The sequence below is a fragment of the Geotrypetes seraphini genome, chromosome 17 (genome assembly GCF_902459505.1).
Source record: "Geotrypetes seraphini chromosome 17, aGeoSer1.1, whole genome shotgun sequence".
In the NCBI taxonomy this organism is placed as follows: Eukaryota; Metazoa; Chordata; class Amphibia; order Gymnophiona; family Dermophiidae; genus Geotrypetes; species Geotrypetes seraphini.
The window spans coordinates 50269993-50285649 of NC_047100.1; the positions used below are offsets into that span (position 1 = coordinate 50269993).

The following is a 15657-nucleotide window of genomic DNA, read 5'->3' on the forward strand; positions in this document are numbered from 1 at the left end:
ATGTGCAAAGGTCTGTTTTTTTCTTTCGATCACTACATAGTCTAATGCCACACAAGCAGCGCTGTTACAAACATATTCTGTAGGTCAATGCTAAGGATAACAAAGTTTCCTTCCTTGGACCAGAAGGAGATACTGATAAACCACTGGAAGAGATCCCAAAACAACACCCAAAGACCCATTCAGTGTGTGAACCAGTTGAGTGGAGTGGACTAACTGGGAGGTGAAAATGGGCCCGGAGTTTGCTCAGCAGAATTTCCCAGACCACCTCTTCCTCTCAACACATTGACACGCTGCCACCACCACCACTAGGAACACCTCACTGGGTAGGCCAGCTATGCTATAAACTTTATAAAACACATTATTATATTTTCTTATAAAGCACATATTTTAACTGAACTCTCTGACTTCCTCAGCCTTTCCATTCACAAAAATAGAAGGAAAAAAAGTTCCCATTTCCTGCTGTCTCATGTCCCCGGCCTATACAATATTTTTTTTCTGCAGACCCTTCAAAAGTCTGACCAAATCCTCATTTCACTTGCATTATAAAGTACTGAGGATGCCATCTCTCCCCAATCCCAGGTCCTAAAGTCTAAGACAGTAGCACAAACTAATGCTGCCAGATTCAGGAAAATAAATTTCGATTCAATTCAGCCTATTGAATTGGTTTTTCAATTCGATTTTCCTGCCCAGTTGGGTGATTTTTTTCAAAACTCCTGGTGGGTTTTATAGCTTTTTCACCCCCTTTGGCTTCTCCTAACCACACTGGCGCTGTGGTGTAAATAAAATAAAGAAACAAAAAGGACTTTTCCTCTCTCTGTTAAATCCTAGCTCACGTTTGCAGTCCAACACCAGCTCTGGCAGGATACACATTTCAAATTTGACATATTATATTCACAAAACAGAAAATAAAATTAATTTTTCTACCTTTTGTTGTCTGGTTATATTTCAAATCTTGTTGGTCCAAGGCTCTGGTTTTCTTCTGATAACTTGCTTGCCAGGGTCTCCTTCTTTCTTCTTTCTGCATGCTAACCATACATCTGCCAACTCTGTCCTCCCTTTCCATTTCCCTTCCCTCCCCAGGAAGTCTGGTATCTTTCCTTTTTTTCATCTCCCTCCACAGATCCACCTTTTCTTAACTACCCTTTCATCCGGCATCTCTCCCTCCTTCCCCACCACCCCAGAGTCCACCATCTCTCCCTTTCTTTTCCTAATTACCCTTCTATCCAGTATCTCTATCCCTCCTCCACACCATTCCTTGTGTCCAATTTCTCTCCCTTTCTATTCCTTCCCTCCCTAAATCCCATGGTCCATCATCTCTCTCCCTCTCCTCTATTTTCAGACCCATTATTTCTTCCCCCCCCAAAGTTTGACATATGCACGTCTCTTTGAACACCCCCTTCCCTCCGTGTACTTCTAAACCAGGGTCCCCCCCAAAGGCCTGTCCCCCCTTAAAGGTCTGCCTGTCCCCCCTTGAAGGCCTGTCCCCCCCCTTGTAGGTCTGTCCCCCCCTTGAAGGCCTGCCTGCCTGTCCCTCCCTTGTAGGCCTGTTCCCCCTCTTGAAGGCCTGTTCCCCCCCTTGAAGGCCTGCCTGCCTGTTCCCTCCCTTGAAGGCCTGTCCCCCCCTTGAAGGCCTGCACCCCCCCCGAAGGCCTGAACCCCCCCCGAAGGCCTGCACCCCCCCCGAAGGCCTGTCCCCCCTTGAAGGCCTGCACCCCCTTGAAGGTCTGCACCCCCCCCCGAAGGCCTGTCCCACCCCCTTGTAGACCTGCACCCCCTTGAAGGTCTGCACCCCCCAAAAGCCTGCACCCTCCTTGAAGGCCTGTCCCACCCCCTTGTAGGCCTGTGCCCCCCTTGAAGGCCTGCCTGCCCCCCCTTGAAGGCCTGTCCCTCCCCCTTGAAGGTCTGCACACCCCCCCGAAGGCCTGTCCCCCCCCACTTGAAAGCCTGCCCGCCCGCCCCATCCTGAAGGCCTGATGCCCCGACCCACCCCGAAGGACCGCTCGCCCCCCAGGCCTCCCCGCACCACCTATGAAGCAGCCGCAGCAGGATCTCGACATCAGCGATCCCTGCGCTGCTTAGACGCTGCTTCCTGCGCCGCGATCCCGCCCCTCCTCTGATGTCAGAGGAGGGGTGGGACCGCGGTGCAGGAAGCAGCGCCCAAGCAGCTCAGGGATCGCTGACGTCGCGATCCTGCTGCAGGCTGCTTCACAGGTGGTGCAGGAAGGTCAGTGGGGCGAGCGGTCCTTCGGGGGTGGGGGGGGGGACTGAATGGCAAGGCCGGGAGCACCCCCTCAGGGCTGGCACCCGGGGCGGACCGCTCCTCCCCCCCCCCCCCCCCCCCTTGGTACGCCACTGGTCCAACCTTTTGGCTTCCCTGGGCCGCATTGGACAAAAAATTTTTTTTCAGGGGCTGCATAAATACTAGCCGATGGGGAAAGAGATGGAGAGGGGATACCAAGCAGGAGCTGCCTTGCCTTAATTACCAAATCAGAAAGTGTTGTGGGGAGCTGGTAAAAGGATGGTGGGCGTTATTTCTGAATAACAGTATGGCCCATATGCACTTAAATCTGGTCCCTGCACCGGTAGGAAGCTGTCCTGGTGAAATGTGTGCTAATTATTTCTGTCCTGTGGCATTATCGAGGATTTTTCTTACTTGCAGTTCACCATTCTAGGACCCTCAGGGATCCCTGAAGAAGACCCTTTGTCGAAACGCGGACCGTGTTGGGTCCTGCGTTCCTAGTGGACTAAGTCCTTTTCATTGTACCTTTTCATTGACATTTTTCAAATAAAGTCCATTCCACAGAGTTTCTTTTGGTTGTTCTCGAGGATTGTCAGGAGGATTCTCACACTGCTGCCGCCCCTCATTTCCTCCGTCTCTGCCGGGGGTGGCCCCAGAGCCCAGCATGGGGGCTGCCGAAGAGACATTCAGGTGAAGAGGGGCGGTAAGGTGAGGCCGAGCCCGGCGACAACAGTCCAGCCCTCCGGCCCGTCTCTCCTCCCCACTCTCCACCTCTTGTAAGGGGGGGGGAGGGGCTATGCAAATCGCCGGGCTGGGGAACTCTGGCGCGCGCTGGGAGTTTGGGCTTTGCCCTGGCTGAGCCGCGCTCGTCGCCCACCTGCAACTTGGTGGATTGCGCGTTACCTCAGCCCCCGCGTCTCTTCTGGAGATTGGAGCACCTGGGCGGGCTCGAGATCAGAGCTGAGGTTTGACCTGTCGGATCGCTCTGGATTTGGCGGGAGGTGAATTTCAGCCCAGAGACCTCGGCTGTCCTTCGACCTGTGGAACCGGGACTTGGTGGCCCTTGTGGAACTTGGGACTTTCGACTGACCTGTCACTAAATACCGAAGTGCCGGTAAGAGGCTTTTGGTCTGCAAATTTGTCATTTTCCACTCGCCTCATCATCTTCTGTCTCTGGGTCACTTTCGGTCTCTTTTTCCTCTCCCCTGCGCCTCTCTTTCTTTTTTGGTGAAACAGGGTTCTGAAGATGGAGTTTGCCCTTAAAACAAAAGAGAATCCTTGCATTATATTTAAGATTTCAGATGCCAAAAAAAGAGGACTGGGTGGGGATGAGAAGAAATGCTCTCGTCCCTGCCATTCCCACCTCTCAACCTGCGCTGAGGGCAATGGGCTTTCATTTCCCCTGCCTCTCCCTTCTTTCTTCCTTTGTTTCTCCCTTTTAGAAATTACTTGTAGTTATGAAGCAGTTTCTATCCTGCCTTTGCATGCAAAAGATCAGGCAAGTAGGGCTTAGACACCCCCCCCCTGTCTTTTCCTTTTGTTGCCTTCCTTACACCTTTCCTGGTTTTATTACCCCCCCCCCCCCCCCCATTGTCTTGGTTGATATTTGTAGCAGGAGTTTACCGGCCCCTTTAGGGTCTCTATATTTTAAGGGACTCCAGAGTGTCTTATGTGTAATATGTAACATGTGCCTTTCGCTCCTGACACAGACGCAGAAAATCTCATATGCAATATGCTACTGATTCCAAAACATAGAGAAACTCCCTGCAGGGCAGCCAAACCTTATTTGTATCTGGTGTTTAACATAAAGTATGTGCCACAGAGAAATGTCCCGCAGGGGAGCTGGCTTATGTGTCGCTCACCATGCACACAGATAGATGCAAGTATGGATTCCTGCTCTAACATATAACTAATGTCATAGACACACTGCCAGGCAGTGCAAACCCCTTTATGTCTACCATATGTGCTGGAGCTCCCACATGTACAGCAGAAGAAGAAGGAAATTACTGCAAGGCACCAGACCTGCATTACGGCTAGTGTGTTCCCTGTAACATGTGCTACGGAGACATGGCATTTGCACGCTGCTGGATACATCAGCCTCTGCTCTAGAAATAAGTAGTTGTCATCGTAGAAAACTGCAGATCCTAAAACACTTGGAAATAGAGATTTCTATACACTGAGTAAGGTAACATAGGCTGAGGTGGTAACTCAATGTAGCACTGGGGACTGCCATCCAGAGGTCGTGAATTCAGTTCCCATGGTAGAGCTTCAGGTACAGCCTTCAAAGCCTCTGGGGAAAGAGGTCCTGTCATTGCATGATGCCGACACCTAGTGGACCGTGGCTGAGGAATGCCACTTCAGTGACTGAAATGGGGAAACTCCCTGAAGACTTAACTGGAATCCCAAAGTAGCAAGAGGAAACTGCTTGGCCAGAAAATAAATTCGGCAAGACATAAACATACTGTAGAGAAAACAGCGCCATACTGCAGTGTAGCTAAACTTCCACTGAATTCAATGTGGTTTTTTTTTAAATTCTTTATTTCTAATTTTAATAATTGACAACAATTACAAGTCAATAAAAGAAAACATACACTGTAAATTGAAATTAAATCAAATTTCCAAACAGCTAAAGAATATTAAAATATACAACGCATTATTAGTCCACAAATTTGGAGACGAAGCTGATGAAAAAGACTGAAGTAAGTCATCAAGGCAATTAGTATAAGGCAAACAAGATAGGCGTTTTGAGTGCTCTTGAACCCAAAATTTTTTTTTTTTGAGCTTAACAAGAGAACAAAGAAGCTCATGAAGACTCTCTGTCAGAAATAAATTTCGATAACTGCTGTGAATCATAAAATACATATCTGTTCCCCCCCATATGCCAAAACGCTTAGGACGAAGGTCGCCCCTAGCTGTACAGCCTGTGGTCTCAATATTAAGAATTGCTTTCTTCTTTTCTGGGTCGAGCGAGATACATCAGGGTACATCCTAATTATATTTGTCATGAATGGAACATCTCTATGCTTAAAAATCATTTTAAGCAACCAATCCCTGTCTGAATCAATTGCAAACTGTACTATTAATGTAGCAGGGACCTGATTTTCCGTATCCGACCTCTCTAGAAAATGTGTTAAATCCAAACTATCAACAGATAAATTCTGTTGATTTGGATTTTGAGATTTGACTCTCGTTGGCAGGTAATATATTTTTGTGAGAGGTGGGTACGAAGTTTCTGGTACCTTCAAAATTTCTGACAAATATTTTTTAAACATAACTAGGGCAGTTATTGTTTGTACTTTTGGAAAATTGATAATCCGAAGATAACATCTTCTAACAGAATTTTCCAACATTTCTTGTTTAAAGTGCAAACTAGCACTGTCCTTAACCCAAGTCAGGGCTTCTACTTCCAAAGTTTTTACTTTAGGCTCAATGTCACTCATTTTATTTTCCAGACAATTCCAAATTTTCCGATATAACAGTAGTACAGCGCAAGGATAATTGTTGAATTTGACTCCCCAGTAAAGTTTGCATATTGGATATGGCCTCCCATATGGATTCCACCGTAATTACCTTGGACCTTTGCAAGGGAACAATCTCAGTTCCAGGAATCCCTGCAATGCCCATCGAGCCAGATGCCACTTCATTTATCAAAAGATTTTCTTGGGCTACTGAAATACCTGTAGCCGCCAGGTACTTGAAGAGTCTCCTTGGGCTTGCTGTGAACTCCTCACCGCTTGCTGTGATCTTAGAAACTCCTCCTCCCCCCTTCCAGGGTTAGTCCTCCCAAATGGAGAGGACAGCAAGAGGGCATCTCGAGCCGGCAAGTCGGCAAGCGACTCCTCCGTCGCAGCGGGACAGCTAGGCGGTCTTCGCTCGTCCGGAGACAGAATGACAGCCTCAAAGGAGAGATCCCGCACCTCAGTCTGTGCAGTCTCTCCAACCTATACCGAGCTGCCCAGAGAGCCAGTTCCAGGAGGGAGACAGGCTAGTCCTGGTTTTTAACTTATTTTCCAGAGCAGTTTGGTATTTGTGATGTGACCCATTGAAATCGGTGTTGTAGCTCTCACTCAATCTGGATAGGGTTATCAGAAATCCAGGACTGGCCCAGACTCATACTCCTGGATTTGGGAAACCTGGCAGTTCTCTATGTACGCTACTAAACACACTACTTCTCCTGGCAGTATCCCTTCACCTCCAACACCCTACACTGACATTGTTCTTACAGTAGGGCAAACCTATGCCCCAGTCATACCCTGCTAGGAGGGTGCTGTTATTTGGATTGTTTTGAGTATTCCCCTCCATTCCACCCAGAATTGCCACCTGGCTCGGTGTCATAATGCAAAATCCAATTCCTCGTTTTACTCTGTTGTATGCTTTTTCTTTAGAACAAGCAAAAGAGTAATACCAGGTCTGGATTAATTTGCTGCTTATAATATGGAGCCAGGTGTTGATTTTGTGCTTCACCCCCAGAAAGTCAGTAGGCATTTCAGGAGTTATTTTGTTTTCACTCAGTGCCCCCTTCCAAGAGGGGGAATAGCTCTGCGACAGCTCTCTGTCCTTGCACATGTACACATATGCATTTAAGGCACAGTCCCAGATATATACACTTTCACAAACACACTGTTCCACTGATAAAGACTTTCTTACAGATCTTACACAACATAGCATGCACTTAGGGTTAGTAATATGTGGCTTGTGGATATTATAGGGTCTATGATGGTATACTGTGCTCCTCACTAGAGCAAGGTTTCAGCTGAAGCACTTTCTAAGTTCCTCTGATCTCTTTGGCTATGCTGGTCTACTTGAATGCATAGAAAGAAACCTTCTTTCTTAAGGCATTACCTAATTTACCAGATTACTCCTGCACACCACCATCATTCAGTCTCTCTAATGTCCCTAGATGGGAGGTGCATTGCATTCTGGGTATTTCTTTCTGTGCAGCAAAAAGTGAATCTTATGAGTGGATCACTCTTGAGAAGAGTGTACTGAAGAGAGGAATAAGACCCTCTCACTAATCACCTACTGTTTCTCTGCTGCGGGAGCCTAGAAATAATCCCACAGAGATCAGAAATGAAGACTCTGTGACTGGAGCATGAGAGGGGGATGCTGGGGGACAGTGAGGTAGGTGAGAGCAAGGTGAATGTACTGGGGATGGTGACATCTCCAACAAGGTTATACTGGGGCAGTGAGGTGTGTGATAACAGTGTGAACATGTGGGGGACAGAGGTATGGTGAATCGCACAACAGCAGTGTGCATGTGTGCTGGGGAGCATGTAAGGAGGATAGTGTGCTGTATGACAGAATCAATCATACATGTACTGGGGGCACTGCGATGTATGACAGGAGTGTGTGCTAGGTTCATGCATGCTGCAGGTCTGTGACAAGATGGTGCATTTGTGGGGAGACAGGAAGCTCTCTGATGGGATCGCGCATGAGCTGTGTGAGAAGAATGTAGATCTGCTGGTGTTAGTAGGGTGTGAGTTAAAAAGAAACCAAACACAAAGTGATTACATTAGAGTAGCAGGTTGTGAAATGAGAAACCAGGGTTCAAAACCTAGGCTTCCTGCCCAGCTATACATAAGGGGCTAATTCTAATTCTTTAAAGTGGGTGCTAACATTACAAATATGTGCATAAATAATAAGAATATTGTATCTATTTATGTCTCCAAATTTCTATTCTACATTCTCTTTAACAATCCTAGACGGATTACAGTCAGACATTCATAATTACAAAGCATCATCGAATAAAATATGTTTCTAAGTTTCTACAGTATAATAAACTGAAATATAGAGTAATGGCATATATGGGTATAAGTGTTCACATACACATGTAAATGCCAGGATTCCACATAAATACTGTATATGTGTATAGCATGTATTTTATAGGTTAAGTGTAAACATAGACAAGAGTCTGGGCATATATATATTTATATGTAAGCCGTCTGTCTAGTATTAAACAATATATAAATTTAAAAAAAACAATATAGGCCTGGATTCTATACATTGTGATGTTGTCAGCAGCTGCCTTAAAAACGGCCCGTGATCAGTGTCAATAACATGATAGCGCCATTTATAGAATCATGGATTTGGAAAAGGCAGGTGCCAGAAATGTGGGCCAGGGTTTTCAAGGCCTACATTTCTAAACTAACTAAAACTTAGCTTTGTGTACCGGGCCTTCAACCAAAATGGAGCTTGACTCGGTTAACAGTAACTAAAAGAAAAACAAAAAAGTAACGGTCAGAAGATATTAATGTGACTGATTTCTGAAGTGTTTGGCAAATAAAATAGTTTTTAAAGATTTGAGAAAAAGTAGAAAAGGACCAGGACAGCTTAAGATAAGAGGAAGTTTGTTCTATAGTTGAGAAAATTTAAAAACCAAGGATTGACTGAAATTCTTGACTCCTTTGATTCCTTTCACTGAAGGGAGAGAGAGTTTGAATTGTTGGGTGCCTCTTGCATAGGAGAATCTATAAGCATTTCATAATAAAGAGACAAGAGGGATAAAGATACCATATAGAATTTTAAAAGTAATACATGCACATTTAAAGTGAATCCTGAGATGGACCGGGAGCCAATAAAGGTTTAAAAGCAAAGGAGACACATGGTCAGATTTACTTTTTCCAAAGATTAATTTCACAGCGGCATTTTGTATCAGTTGGAGTCTTTGAAGGCAGGTCTTTGTTATGCCGAGATAGATAGCATTACAGTAATCTAACCGGGATAATATGATAGATTGGACCAGATTGGTGGAAAAGGTTTCTGACCTTCCTCAACATTCCAAGGCTAAAAAAGCACTTCTTGACAAGAGAGTTTATTTGATCCTTAAAAGTAAGAGCATTAGCTATGTCTAAGGCATTAGGCATTGTAAAGCTCCTCCGTAGGCAGGACGCAGATTCCGTTTTGTAAGGCACTGGTAGGCACCTAAATTTTTCTTTTTAAAGTGCTTATTAATTTTTTTAAATGATATTTTCAACTTAAGTTAGGTGCCGGTAGGGTATCTACTGGCGCTTAACTTAAGGTGCCTTTTATAGAATACTAGTCTTTTAGCCCATTACATTAATGGGTGCTAGAATATATGTCTGTCTGTCTGTCTTTCTTTTTTTCTGTCTCCCTCCCGCTGTCTTTCTCTCTTCCTGGCCCCCTTTCTTTGTCTGTCTTTCTGTTCCTCTCTCTGCCCCTGTGTCTTTCTTCCTTTCTTTCTATCTCCCGCTGTCTTTCTATCTGTCTCTCTCCCTGCTCCCTATGCAGCATTCCCTCCCCTCCATTTCCCTGTGCAGCAGCAACAGCATTTCCCTCCCCCCACTTCCTTGTGCAGCAGCAACAGCATTTCCCTCCCCCCACTTCCCTGTGCAGCAGCATTCCCTCCCCCTCCATTTCCCTCTGCAGCAGCATTTCCCTCCCCCCCACTTCCCTGTGCAGCAGCCACATTTCCTCCCCCATCCATTTCCCTCTGCAGCAGCATTTCCCTCCCCCACCTCACTTCCCTGTGCAGCAGCAGCGGTATTTTCCTTCCCATCCAGGTCCCTGTGCAGCAGCAGCAGCAGCATTTCCTCCCACCCCCCTTCTCTACTCTTCCCGCGGTCTAGCCTGCTCCGTTATTCCCTTGTCGACCCCCCTTCCCTTCCTGCATTCTGGCCTGCTCTGTTATTCTCTTGTAGGCCCCATTCCCTTCCTGCATTCTGGCCTGCTCCGTTATTCCCTTGTCGGCCCCTTCCCTTGTTGGCCCCTTCCCTTTCCGTTGAAATAGGGGTTGAGTGTCTGCCTGTGAAATTTGCATCCTGGAAGCAAAAGGCGTTCTGCTAAGAAACTCACCGCGCCGAGGCTGTAAATAAAGAAGGGGTGGCATCTCTGCTGCTGAGCTTTTTGCCTCTCCCCCTTCTCTCCGGCTCCGATGTATCATTTTTAATCTGGAGGAAATATGTGGAGGTCCGTGAGTGTAGGGCAGTTGTAAGCGCCGAGGCTGTAAATAAAGAGGGGGTGGCGTCTCTGCTGCCAAGCTTTTTACCTCCTCTTCCCTCCGGCTCCGATGCGTCCTTTGTAAGCGTGCATGCGTACTCCTGCCAGCCACGGACCTACTGATCAGGGATCACTGATCACACATTTTATTATAGTAGATGGGCTATTGTGTTCTATAAACTACACGTGTAAGTAACATACATATCTAGCACTTCAGCATAAGCACTTATGCCAGCTCTCTGGCTTCAGTAAGTTCTTGCATCTAAGTTATAAGTATGCATTTCACCTGTTACACTAGCATTAAACTAGGCCTCGAAGTAATCAAATGTTTAAAAAAAGATCTGTTGGGTTTATTACCCTTATTGTCAATAAATCTCTACATGAGGGAAGAGTTCTTACTATCCTTAAAAAGCTTGTCCACTGTTAAAAAAATGATAAACTTGATTCCAATATAGTTGATAATTTATTGTTCTACTTCATCTGTGATGTTTCATGATAAGATCTTAGAAAAAAGTAGTATTACAGCTACTTTAAGATTAGAGATCAACAATTTACTAGATGAAGCCCAGTATGGCTTTAGACCTAAACATTCAACTGAGACCTTATTAATTTCTATCTGTGATTCCAATTGTACAGGCTATGACCTTGGACAGGAATATCTTATGGTGTTCTTAGATGTTTCTGGGAAGGGGTAAAACGTGGACCTCATGGACCTTATGGACCTCACGGATCTAAAATCGCACATCCTTAAAAATTTGAGGTCCGTGCCACTTGTAGTTTCTGGCTCTGACAGACCTCTATGACAATTTAGCTCTGATGGATCCCAGTGCTTTTCCCTTCCTATGTTGAGACTAGTGGTAAAACTTTTGCCCTGAGGTCGGTGCCACTTTTAGTCTCAGCAGAGGGAGGGAAAATCATTAGGATCTGTTTGTGCTAAAATGTCATAGAGTTCTGTCAGAGCCAGAGACTAAAAGTGGCATGGACCTCAGATTTTTAAGGATGTGCAGTTTTAGATCCGTGAGGTCTACGAAGTCAGATGCACTGCAGACCTTTGCACACATTTTTACCCCCCCAACCCAGCTATTTGCTATCCAGTGTCATATCGCGGGGGCTCTCGGAATCAGCGCGGAGGGAGAGATCTGGCTAATTAGCAAAAGCCACAGTGCGGCCTTCTCCTTTCTTAGCCTTTCCCCTCCTATCTATTCGAGAATATCCCTACACAGGCCATCGCTTCCCTCACCGACCTCATAAACTCTGCCCTAACATCGGGCCTTTTCTCCCCCGACATGGGACATATTTCATTGTCCCCTCTACTGAAAAAGACCGACCTTGATCCCACCATTCCATCTAACTACCGTCCTATAGCAAATATCCCTCTCCTAACCAAGTTATTAGAATCCATCATATCCACCCAACTCTCATCCTACCTAGAACGATTCTCTATCCTCCTACCCCACCAATTCGGCTTCAGACCCAACTTCAGCACCGAATCCCTCTTGGCCTCACTAATCTCTAAGGTGCAACAACTCCATTCTCGCAACAAATTCGCTGTTCTTCTTCAATTCGACCTCTCTGCAGCCTTCGATGTCGTTCACCATGACATCCTAATCTTCCAACTCTCTGAAATAGGCATAAGCTCCACAGTCCTTGACTGGTTCTCGAAATTCCTACGCTTCCGCTCCTACACCGTTAACACAAACGGTTCCTCATCCCCCGCCTGGAAGCCGAAATGTGGAGTCCCGCAAGGCTCACCCCTTTCTCCTATTCTTTTCAACATCTACATGTCCTCTCTGAAACTCCTTCATCTATCCTCCCTAGAAACTCTCTACTCCTATGCCGACGACATCCTCATCCTCCTTGAAACCGACGCGAACCTCTCGAACCTCGCTGAGAACATCTCCACATGTATTACGAACCTCCAATCCTGGGCCCAATCTGTTCAAATGAAACTGAATGAGTCCAAAACCAAACTACTTTGGCTCAGCCCAATTTCAGATCATTTACCCACCTCCATCCCTCTACCTTCCGGCCCCACTCTTCAGCTTGAGTTTTCAAGCAAAGTCCTAGGCATCATCTTAGACTCCTAAGTTTCCAAGTTTCCAAGTTTATTAGTTTTTAATATCCCGATCATAAAATGAATATCTGACCGGTTTACAATTATAAATAAAGAAAATTAAAAGAAAAAACAAAACATAATTTAATATAGAATAGAGAGAAATAAAAAGAGTGTAAAAAAGTAGATAGAGTGAACGAGTATGACATTTACAGACAAACTAGAAAGTGAGGAAAGATGGGGAGGTGGGAAAAAGTTACATAATTAAAGAAGAAGAAAGGATATAGAGGGGAAAGGGGATGACACATAAGGGATAGGGGAATAATAAATAAGATGGTGGACTGTTTCCAAAAAAAAAAAAAAAAATTTTGAGATTAGGGTTTGTCGTATGCATCTTGAAAAAGAAAAGTTTTGAGATTGATTTTAAATTTTTGTAGTTGTAATTCATCACGAAGATATTGAGGGAGAGAGTTCCATAAGGTAGGTGCTGTTATTGCGAAATTAGTTTTTCTAGTGTAATAGGATTCTTTTAAGGATGGTATATATAGAAGTTTTTGATCAGTAGATCTTAAAGAGCGAGGTGAACTTTGGGGTATTAATAATTTATCAAGAAATGAAGGTAAGTGAGAGTTTTTAATTTTGAAAGAGAGGAGAATAATTTTATAAGTTATACGGTAAGTGATAGGAAGCCAGTGAGCCTCTTTAAGAAGCGGAGTGACATGTTCGAATTTGCCTTTTTTATTTATTAATTTGATTGCTGTATGTTGTATAAGTTGTAAACGTCGAATTTCTTTTTGAGGTAGACCGTTAAGAAGAGAGTTACAATAGTCTAAATGTGAAATGACTAAGGAGTGGATTAGAATATTGATTGAGTCTGTATTTAAAATAGAACTGAGAGAGCGGATGATACGTAATTTGAAGAAGCAGGTTTTAACAACAGAACTAATGTGGTCATGATAAGAAAGCGTACTGTCAAAAATGACACCTAATAGTTTTATATGAGTTTTCATAAGTAATGGGATAGATTTAATGTAGATAGTTCCTGGTAGTGATTCAGAGATTTTAATCGGGAGAAGAAGACCACAAGATTTTTCAATATTGAGTGAGAGTTTGTTAGAAAGGAGCCAATCACTTAGAATATCTAATTTGATATTTAGGTCTATAATATCTGAAGGGTTTGATGTATTGATAGGATAGAGCAGCTGTATATCGTCTGCGTAGGCGAAAATTGAAAATCTTATTGATTGGGCTAGAGAGAGAAGAGGGGATCTCCTTCAACGATCACCTCAACTCCCTGGTAAAAAAATGCTTCTTTAGCCTCCATATGTTAAGAAAAGTAAGATCCTGCTTCCATCATTCTCATTTCGCAATCCTCGTCCAATCCACCATCCTCTCTAGACTAGACTACTGCAACTCCATCTATATAAGCCTAACTAAGAAAAACCTCCATAGACTTCAGCTAATTCAGAACGCCGCTGCCAAGCTTATTTTCGCAAAAGGCAAGTTCGATCACGTTTCCCCACTCCTCTCCAAGCTTCACTGGCTCCCAGTATACTCCAGAGTCCTCCATAAATGTGCCTGCTTAGCCTTCAAGATTCTACATGGCGTCCTTCCTCCCGTTATCCCACTCTTCTGGAATTCCTCAAACCCGCTCTCTTCTAGACCCTCCCAAAAACTGAAACTATCTTTCCCATCTATAAAAGGTATATCCCGCGCAGGAAAACTTGGAACATCCCTCCCCTTTAGAACCAAGGAACTCTGGAACAGCCTCTCATCCCCGCTCAGAAATTCTAGCTCCTTCCAACCCTTCCGTAAACGCTTGAAAACTTGGCTCTTCTCAAAAATCTAATCTCCTCCCGTTCTCTAGTACCCTGCCCCTCTCTATCTTCTCAGTCCCTCTCCTATATCCCTTCTTTGTAATTTCCTTTCCTCCTAACCTCTGTAAACCGCGCCGAGCTCTGCGCATGCGGAGATGGTGCGGTACAGTGGCGTACCTAGGGGGGGGCGGGGGGGGGCGGGCCGCCCCGGGTACCAGCCCTAAGGGGGTGTTCCCGGCCTTGCCGTTCAGTCCCCCGCCACCCCCGAAGGACCGCTCGCCCCACTGACCTTCCTGCACCACCTGTGAAGCAGCCCGCAGCAGGATCGCGAAGTCAGCGTCAGCATCCCTGCGCTGCTTCCTGCGCCGCGATCCCGCCCCTCCTCTGACGTCAGAGGAGGGGCGGGACCGTGGCGCAGGAAGCAGCGCAGGGATCGCTGATGCTGACTTCGCGATCCTGCTGCGGCTGTTCATAGGTGGTGCGGGGAGGCCAGGGGGGCGAGCGGTCCTTCGGGGTGGGTCGGGGCATCAGGCCTTCAGGGTGGGGCGGGCGGGCAGGCAAGCAGGCTTTCAAGGGGGAGGGGGTGATAGGCAGGCAGGCAGGCCTTCAAGGGGGGACAGGCCTTCGGGGGGGGGTGCAGACCTTCAAGGGGTGCAGGCCTTCAAGGAGGGCAGGCAGGCCTTCAGGGGGGTGCAGGCCTTCGGGGGGGGTGTAGGCCTTTGGGGGGATGCAGACCTTCAAGGGGGTGCAGGCCTTCAAGGGGGGGAACAGGCCTTCAAGGGGGGAAAGGCAGGCAGGCCTTCAAGGGGGGGACAGGCCTACAAGGGGGGGGACAGGCCTACAAGGGGGGGGACAGGCCTACAAGGGGGGGGGACAGGCCTTCAAGGGGGGGTGCAGGCCTTCAAGGGGGAGACAGGCCTTCAAGGGGGGGAAAGGCAGGCAGGCAGGCCTTAAAGGGGGGACAGGCCTACAAGGGGGGGACAGGCCTACAAGGGGGTGGGACAGGCCTTCAAGGGGGGGACAGGCCTTCGGGGGGGTGCAGACCTTCAAGGGAGTGCAGGCCTTCGGGGGGGGTGCAGTCCTTCAAGGGGGTGCAGGCCTTCAAGGGGGGGAAAGGCAGGCAGGCAGGCCTTCAATGGGGGGACAGGCCTATAAGGGGGGGAGAAGCTACAAGGGGGTGGTACAAGCCTTCAAGTGGGGGACAGGCCTTCGGGGGGGGGGTGCAGACCTTCAAGGGAGTGCAGGCCTTCGAGGGGGGTGGTGCAGGCCTTCAAGGGGGTGCAGGCCTTCAAGGGGGGACAGGCCTTCAAGGGGGGAAAGGCAGGCAGGCAGGCCTTCAAGGGGGGACAGGCCTACAAGGGGGGGGAGAAGCTACAAGGGGGTGGGACAGGCCTTCAAGTGGGGGACAGGCCTTCGGGGGGGTGCAGGCCTTCGGGGGGTGCAGACCTTCAAGGGGGGGACAGGCAGGCAGGCCTTCAAGGGGGGGACAGGCCTACAAGGGGAAGGGACAGGCCTTCAAGGGGGGTGCAGGCCTTCAAGGTGGGACAGGCAGACCTTTAAGGGGGGACAGGCCTTTGGGGGGGGGACCATGA

The 15657-nt window shown here is 47.0% G+C and overlaps 1 protein-coding gene across 3 annotated transcripts in view; it reads left to right on the plus strand.

Moving 5' to 3' along the window:
• The first annotated feature begins 2837 nt into the window (after positions 1–2837).
• SEMA3F (semaphorin 3F) overlaps positions 2838–15657 on the plus strand; it is a 917803-nt gene continuing 904983 nt past the window's right edge. For 2 of the 3 annotated variants that reach the window (XM_033925947.1, XM_033925948.1), the window contains exon 1: positions 2840–3353. The gene's annotated coding sequence lies outside the window, so the exon portion shown is untranslated. Of the gene's footprint in view, positions 3354–15657 lie in introns of all 3 variants that reach the window. The other variant, XM_033925950.1, reaches the window with a different exon arrangement.